The sequence below is a fragment of the Vicugna pacos genome, unplaced genomic scaffold (genome assembly GCF_048564905.1).
Source record: "Vicugna pacos unplaced genomic scaffold, VicPac4 scaffold_107, whole genome shotgun sequence".
Lineage (NCBI taxonomy): Eukaryota > Metazoa > Chordata > Mammalia > Artiodactyla > Camelidae > Vicugna > Vicugna pacos.
The window spans coordinates 1,589,623-1,595,622 of NW_027328787.1; the positions used below are offsets into that span (position 1 = coordinate 1,589,623).

Below are 6,000 nucleotides of genomic sequence, written 5' to 3' on the forward strand. Positions count from 1 at the left end.
AAATTTAGTCCTTGGATGTGACAACTACATAAATCACAGGCTCCTTTCAAGTGAATCAAGAAATTCCTTCTCCTGTGGGGCATGAAAAGATGTAGAATAACTTATGTAACCAATTCTCTATCGCTGGATATGATTTCACTTCAGCTTTTCTTCTCACCATTGTAAACAGTGCTGTGTAAATGCTCTGATAAGTACATCTTTTTGAACTGAATTTTTCTAAATGAAACGATTCCAAAATGTGGAGTTCAGCCTGTGTGTACACACGTTTTTCAGAGTTTACATATCCATTGACATGTCATCCTCCAAAAGATCGCTCACAGTTTGTTCTCTCAAAGATGGACACTAGCTAGAATATCTTTTAAAAATATGTGCCAATATGATGAGCAAAAGTACTTTTTCATTGTTTTAATTTGCACTTGATGACCAGTGAGGTATTGAGCATTTTTCACTCATTAGCCATCTGACTTTTAAAAAGTGAATGATCTCTTTTGTCCTTTGCACACATTTAAGTGAGGCAGCTTCTTGTTGCTTTGTGACAGCTCTATGTATATTATGAACATTAACCCCTTGTCTTCATCAACATGTATCAGAGAGCTTTTCCTTGTCATATTTTGCCTTTCATTTTGTTCAGTAGGTTCATTTTTGTTGTGGCCCAAAATAATCTTAAGATTGTAAATGTCTTCTTTTTGGGTTTTATTCCTGATATTATTCTTAGAAATACTTTCTTATAATGGTATAAATTTCTTCTGTAGGTTTTTTTAATCTCTAAGATGGAGATGATGATGGTACTTGTTATAGTGAAGAGAAGTTGAATTAATATGAGCAAAGAATTATATTCGCTGTTATTAGTACTTTCTAATATTCACATCACATTCTGTAATTTTTCTTGCGGTCATTATGACTGGAATAGAATTTGTTTTTTCCAGGGGATTCTCTGATTGTCCCAAGACAATTATTGAATTCCTACTTTGCTTTTTAACTTGAAATCCCACCTGTAAAGAATACTTATGTACACTAGAGTCTCTTTTTGAGCTCATGGTTTATTTTTATCAATCTTACTTTCTTACACTAGCACTATATCTTACATATTGTAAACATTTATTTAATATCTGACAGTGCGATTTTTTGATTCTCTTTTCGATCCCAAATTTTCTTGGTTAGTATTATGACTTTATTATTCCTGAAGAATTCTAATATAATTTTTCAAGTTAAAAAAAAAAAGAAGTGCTGTCGTGGGATTTTTTAGTACTTTTGAATTATCTTTAGGAGAACGTACATTTTTACAAAACTGCTTTCCTGCATACAAAATGTTGATGTCTCTACTTTCACACCTCTTACTTTACCCCACAGTACAGTCCTGTACTTCCTCCATGTACAACATGGGCATTGTTTTTGAGTTTATTCCAGATTATTGTTGATGTTTTTGTTAATTATTTAAGTCAGAATTTTTTGCTATTGTATATTTTAACTGTTAAAACTGACACCTAGGAAGGCAGATTCGGTTTGTAAATACTCACTTTGTAACTTCTCATTTAAAATTGTAAGTATTAAGTACTTGTTACAGAATCCTTTCTTTTCTGTTTTTAAAAATTTGTTTCCAAGATTCTCAAAATGGTCATAGCAAAGTAGTATAGGTGGGGACAGAGATGGAGAGAGGTAGTGTGGCTCATGTACAAACTGTGAGCACTTTCATGGCTGCGTTTACGCTGGAAAAGCCGCTGAAGAGTCCAGGATAAAACAGGGGTGGCTTTGTATGCAGTTGAAAGCCAGCTTTCTTGCCTGGTGAAGCCTGGTGGGCGTGACAGGTAGATGATCAAGGTCGAATGGAGGTTATTGGCTGCACAGAGCGCTGTGTCTGAGAACTGGAGAATATCGCCATGGGAAATGCTTGGTGCCAGGAACAAAGCAGAGGAGCTGGGGACCCTGTGTGTTAAGGAATTTCCAGCCCTCGGAGTGGGAAGATCAGACTCTGCATTCAGATCTGAGTTTGAATTCATCCTCTTTAGTTTACTTGTCCTCTGACTTTGGTCAAGCTATATACCCTCTTTCACTTCCTGTTTTCTTATCTCTCAAAATAGGAGAATTACAGCCTGCTGCTAGATTGTTTGATCAGGTTAAATAATTAGTGTCTATAAGATGCCACGTACAGTCACAAGCTCAGTGAGAAATGGGCTGTCACCTGTTCTTCTGCAACTCAGTGCTTGACAAGACATGTGGGAAAGCCAGTCCCTAATTTGTGTGTGATGCAAGTAGGAACAAAATTAATGTCTTGCCTTTCCCTAGCAGTATACTTACAGCTTTGCTTCATTTACTTCTTTCCTCCTTTCCTTTCCCCTTTCCCATCCTCCACCAAAAGATCCTGAGACTCTCTCAGAATAGTAGATTCAAATTACTTTAAAGGTTGGCTCATCCTCATGAAATGATAGTAACATAAAAAATATCTGTGCACATCCCACAATACATTGTATTTGATTTACACACACACGTGTGCACACATACACACACACAATCAGGCTACCTTCCACTTGCAGAGGGATAAGGACCACTTTTTCTGAGTTTTCACTCACTGAGCTTGAGAACAATGTCTCTTACACAGACTTTCACCAGGCTTCGTGCATGGTGTTTTTAATTGAATTTCGGCTTTGTGGCCATAGATATAGTCTCCTAATAGAAGAGAGAAAGTGGAGACATAGACATTCCGCTGAGATATTGGTGTCATCATATTTTAGTTGGAAAGGACTTAAGACAGCATAGAGTCATAATATTATATGGGTGAGAATCCATGATGTTGTAACTTGGACAAGAACATGGACCTTCTGCCGTCTTGTCCACAAAGGTGAAGAGGCAACTGGGCAGGGGATGGTAGGGATCCTTCTTGCTTGAGTTCCATGTTCTTGCTAGTTTTCATTGCTCAGTTGCCTTTAGTTTATGTCCATGAGGCCTCTCATGGGAAGGTCACTCTGTCCTGATAGATTGAGTTTCTTATCAGCAAAAAGCTCTGGACCCACTCATATTTCCCAGAGTTTTCTGCTGACCTGCTGACACTTTATATAATTGAGACCTAAGAAACTACTGAATATAAAATCCTTATTGTTATTGTTTGCCCTCGAGTTCCATAGGAAGGGGTGCTGTCTCAGGCTGTCTAAAGCCAGATCTGAACAAAGATAGGGTGACAGGCTGTGCTGCTGGTCCTCCACAGTTGAAGGGGATTTCCAACTTAGCTTTATATTCAAGGCAGATGAGTTCAAATCTTGCCTTTACCAGTTATTATCTTTGTGAATTTGGGGAGAAACTGTACTTTTTTGTGTCCAAATTTGTTTATCTGTAAGTAAGTTCAGTATTTATTTTAAGGTTTCTGTTTTAGAATTGAATGAGCTAATACTCTCATTTATACCTAAAATAGTGATCTCATGGTTCTATGCTGGTGCCTTGGTAGTTGATTACTAAGGGACTCCGCAGTGAGATTGGGGGTGGGGGACCCTGGATAATAGAGCTTATATTCCAGGATATGCTTGTAAAAGACTGGATGTGCAGTGGATTTTTAGTAAATATCTACTCCTTTCCTATTCTGCATTGATTGTGTATATATCTTTATACTAATATATGAACAATTTTTATTGCAATTTAAATATCTTTGTAGTATTTACAATATCTAGTTATAAAAATACGTGAAATAAAAAGATTTGAATTTATTTTCTTTTCAATAAGCAAAACAAAATAAAATAGAAAAGAAAAAAGTTTTGAAGGAGTAGAAATAATTTTATTTCTGTGGAATCAATTCCTTGTAATAGGTTTTTTGTTCATGTTGTTAAAAAGCATATAAAATTGATAGGTGGTGAAATACTGGAAATGAGGAAACAGTGGAGACATACTACCTCTAAGGCAGTCAATTTGTTACCAAGTCCAAACTCGTTCTGCTTGCTGCATGACAGGCCGATTAATCGGGAGATGAGATGTTGGAGTAAGGAAAAGAGACTTTATTTGTAAAGCTGGCAGACCCAGAAAATGGCATATTGTCATCCAGTAGAACTCTCTTCCCCAGGGCAGAATTCAGTCTCCTTTTATACTAAAAAGCGGCGGGGATGTGGCTGGTTGTTGCAAACTTCTTGCTGTATGAATTGTTTGTCCTTGAAATCCTTTGTTCCTGCAGCTGTCCATGTGGGTCAAATTATGGTGCCCCTGTAAAACCTCCAAAAAAAAGAAAGGTTATTCACTATTTTAAAACTTGCCATCTATACATAAGTGTAGAAGAGCAAATATCCTTAAAGATCAGAGCCCGGAGAATAGACCCTCCTGGATATTTCAGGCTAAAGGCAACTTTCTTTTACAAAAGGTGCAGAGATAGCAAGTCTGAGCCTAGAAAACAAGGTACAGGATTAAAGCCAAATGAACACATCTAACATGGAGTGAAATTTGTTCTTTCTATTACAATTTCTTTTTCTCCCTCATAAATAATTTTAGTAAGAAACATGAGCAATTTTTTTATTTTTGCTTCTTAATAAAGGACTACAACTACAATTTAGTGAGCAGGGATGCTGTGCGTGCCTTGGTGTCACAGCAAACTCTTGTTGGTGGTGGTCGACCCTGCAACATGCCTGATGCCCCATGAGTGTTGGTGAGGGTCCCCCTAACCAGGGGCTCTATTCAGGAACCACCATATGCGCGTTGACCTCTGGCACCTCTTTTTCAGCTGCAGGAAATTTTTTCAGATTCTATGATAGAAAAATCACTCCAGCTAGGGATAATCAGGGAATAAAGGAAGAGGAAAAGGGCTTGAAGTAGAGTAGAAGAGAAAGACAGAAGCTCAGGGAGCCTGGGGGCTTGGCAGCGCTGCCTCGGGAGAGAGAGGAGCAGAGGTGTGGATGGGACCAGCTACGGAACCAGCTCCTGCAGCTTTCCCTGCACCCAAGCCACACAGCTTTTAATAGGGCCCAGGACTCTCTCCTGGCTGGATGTCACCCTGGGCAGAACCTTGAGAATCGAAGGTAAGGGGTGGGCAGCACTCACCTAGGGGGTCACTGAGGACTTTGGTCAAGTCCACATTGACTTTTCCAGTCAAGTGCCTTCACCTGTTCTTTATCTCAGGATCTGAGAAGCAGGAGCAAGGAACTCAGGGAGAGATGCAGGAAGATATCTGACTGTGTTAAGAGACGACAGTCACAGTGACACTGGGAGCGAAGACACTTGCAGCAAAGTAAAATAACTTCACAACCATTGTATCAGAGCTGCATGTGTGAGAGAGCCTAAGCCTGTCTCAGAGTGCAGGGGACAAGCGGAATGGAATGGTAAAATTAACACTGACAATTGAAATTTTGTTAAATAGCCTGCTACTTTTAATTTTATCACTTCAATGTATGCAGGTGTATTTCTATGAGCATTTATAGGTTCACACAACCCCACCAGCCCCTCTTGCCCCCATGGGGGATGGGATTTCTCAAGCACAGTGCCCCTCCTGCTTGCTTGGGCCACGCTGCGGGTCCTCACCTGGGGCCGGACTGCTACAGTACACTGAGTCCCCGAGGCACGGCCTGGGATACATGACAGGAACAACTGTGCTCTTGGCTGAGGGCCTCCATTTCCCCCTGCAGTGTAAGAATGCCGGTGACTCAGTTAGAAGCATGCATCCAAGCCGTCCTTCCGTGTCATCACCATCTAGAAGCGGTGCCTGAATCTTCTGAATTTCTGCAGAATGTGGTTTACAATCACCTTGAACAAGTGAGTGTGTGTCCTCTTTCAAGTGGAGGAGTTACTGCCGTTTTCCTGGAACTTACTCATCACTAGTCCATCTGATTTTTCTGTGCTAGGATTCAGTATGGCCTGCTAATAACTCTGCAGTCAGATCTAGAAATCCTGATGAAGAGGATTATTTATTTTCTTTCTTTATATGATAGTATTTTACTTTCAAATTTCTGAGTTTTCAGTTCTTGGAGGAATTTTTTCGGGGGTTGGAGAAACAACTTTGCTCTTACCATCTTTGTGACCTGTTGCTATATGCGTCTC

The 6,000-nt window shown here is 39.6% G+C and overlaps 1 protein-coding gene across 1 annotated transcript in view; it reads left to right on the plus strand.

Moving 5' to 3' along the window:
• LOC140694884 (trafficking protein particle complex subunit 9-like) overlaps positions 1-5,715 on the plus strand; it is a 385,022-nt gene extending 379,307 nt beyond the window's left edge. The window contains exon 3 of the transcript XR_012070550.1: positions 5,589-5,715. The gene's annotated coding sequence lies outside the window, so the exon portion shown is untranslated. The remainder of the gene's footprint in view (positions 1-5,588) is intronic.
• Positions 5,716-6,000: the final 285 nt, after the last annotated feature.